Here is a 2,500-nt window from a genome sequence, read left to right as displayed (position 1 = left end):
CACACACACACACACTCACACACACACACACACACTCACACTCACACTCACACACACACACACACACACACACACACACACACACACACACACACACACACACACACACACACACACACACACACACTCACAACACACACAACACACACACACACATAAATCACACACACACACACAGAACACACACAGACACATACACACACAACACACACACACACACACCACACCACACACAAAAACACACACTCCACACACAACACACACACAACACACACACACACACACACACAAACAAACACACACACACACTCACACACACACACACACACACAAACACACACACACACACACACACCCCAACACCACAAAACCCACACCACAACACACACACACACACACACACACACACACACACACACACACACACACACACACACACACACACACACACACACACACACACACACACACACACACACACACACACACACACTCACACACACACATATGCATTTTAGGCCAGAATTGCAATTCGCACACTCGCTCTCCCGAACGCTATGAATCCGAGGTCTGGGTCGCACTCGGGGCATCGGACGCGTGCTTCGGGCGGGCGGGTGGGCGGGCGGACGAGGCTCATGTGGAGTGCTGGTGGGGGTGGGGTGGGCGTGGGGGTGGGCGTGGGGGGGTGTTGTAGAGGAGAGGAGGGGAAGGGAGAGTAAGGGAGGAGAGGAGTGGAAGGGAAAGGGGAGGGAAGGAGAAGAGATGAATAGGAGAAGGGGAAGAGGGGAAGGGAAGGGGAGAGTAGGGGAGGAAAATGTGTGAAGGGGAAGAGGAGGGGAGGGGAGAGGGAGAGTGGGGTAGGGGAGAAGGGGAAGGGGAAAATGAGGAGTGGGTAGAGGGGAAGAGGAGAAGAGAGGGGTAGGGGAAGTGAGGGGGAAAAGGGAAAGGGAGAAGGGTAGGGGAGGAGAGGGGGAGAAGAGTAGGAGAGGAGAAGGGGAGAGGGGGAGAAGGGTAGGGGAGGCGAAGGGAAGGAGGGTAGGGGAAGCGAAAGGAAGAAAGGTAGGGGAGGAGAGGGGGAGAAGGGGGGGGAGGCGAAGGGGAGGGGAGGCTAAAGGGAGAAGGGTAGGGGAGGAGAGGAAGAGAAGGGTAGGGGAGGAGAGGAAGAGAAGGGTAGGGGAGGAGAGGGGGAGAAGGGTAGAGGAGTCGAAGGGGAGAAGGGTAGGGGAGGCGAAGGGGAGAAGGGAAGGGGAGAAGGGTAGGGGAGGCGAAGGGGAGAAGGGTAGGGGAGGAGAGGGGGAAAAGGGTAGGGGAGGCTAAGGGGAGGCGAAGGGGAGAAGGGTAGGGGAGGAGAGGGGGTGGTAGGGAGAGGCTCCACCCGAGTCCCGGCCGACAGCGTCTCAAACGTCACATTCAACCCACCGCCGACCCAGTGCGCGGACCAGCGTGTGAGTGAGTGTGTGTACCGCTGACCCCTTTCGCTAGTTCGGTGTTCGTGGCAGCGAGAGAAAGCCACTTCGAAAAGCGGTAAAGACAAAGACAGAACGAAGAAAAACAAAAGAGAGTTGTAAGAGATTTGCAAGTTTCGTCCGTTGCTTTATGTCGCCCCGTGTGTGATTTGAAAGCCATGCTATAACCGAGGCTTTTTGGTGGCATCGGAAGTTATTTTTAAGTGACCCGCCCGTGGAAATAGCAAATGATAAGTGACGGCGATGCTGCTACGTGAATGGGCCCCTTAAGTAGACGGCGAACAGCGCCCGTGGAAGGGAAGCTGCTATCTGGATCGGAAAAGGGAGCTGATTGCAGAACAGTGTTGGTACTGCCCTTTGATTTGATGCTCGTGTGTCTTGTGGTGTTGTGCCGGTGCTCGGCGAGGCAGCTAAGTACCAGGAGAAGAGTGTGCTGCTGTTATGGAGGGCGGGATGATTAGGGATACATGTGTGTGTGTGGGTTTGTACGTGTGTGTGTAAGTGTGTGCGTATGGCTGTGTGTACAACACATACATGCACATAAATGTGTATACATATATGTATGTATTTATTGCACACACACGCACACACACACACACACACACACACACACACACACACACACACACACACACACACACACACACATATATATATATATAATATATATATATATATAATATATATATTAATAATCATATATATATGTATATATATATTATATATATATATATATTTATATATATGATGTATGTATGTATGTATATATATATATGTATATGATATATAATATGTATATATATATATGTATATGTATTTAATGGATATATATGATAATTATATATAATAGTGAAATTATATATGTATATGTATATAGATATATATATATTTATATATATATATATAAGTATGTAGGTATATGTAATGACTATATATATATAATATATATATATATATAATATATAGATATATATATATATATATATATATATGATAATGCATGTATGTTGAATTTAGCTAATGAATTTATAAAA

General features: G+C 47.8%; 1 protein-coding gene across 6 annotated transcripts in view; it reads left to right on the top strand.

Moving 5' to 3' along the window:
- Pka-R2 (cAMP-dependent protein kinase type II regulatory subunit) overlaps window positions 1-2,500 on the top strand; it is a 186,958-nt gene that overhangs the window by 84,318 nt on the left and 100,140 nt on the right. The window contains exon 1 of one of the 6 annotated variants that reach the window (XM_086535861.1): window positions 1,369-1,445. The exons of 2 other annotated variants lie outside the window; for them this stretch is intronic. The gene's annotated coding sequence lies outside the window, so the exon portion shown is untranslated. Of the gene's footprint in view, window positions 1-1,368; window positions 1,565-2,500 lie in introns of those variants that run through there. 3 more of the 6 variants (XM_086535863.1, XM_086535862.1, XM_086535860.1) reach the window with 3 other exon arrangements.

Source organism: Penaeus japonicus, unplaced genomic scaffold (genome assembly GCF_977035675.1).
Source record: "Penaeus japonicus unplaced genomic scaffold, GWHDUDI00000001_assembly GWHDUDI00000004, whole genome shotgun sequence".
Classification (NCBI taxonomy): domain Eukaryota; kingdom Metazoa; phylum Arthropoda; class Malacostraca; order Decapoda; family Penaeidae; genus Penaeus; species Penaeus japonicus.
The sequence above is the reverse complement of the archived record's forward strand: the minus strand, read 5'-3'. Positions and strand labels throughout refer to the sequence as shown.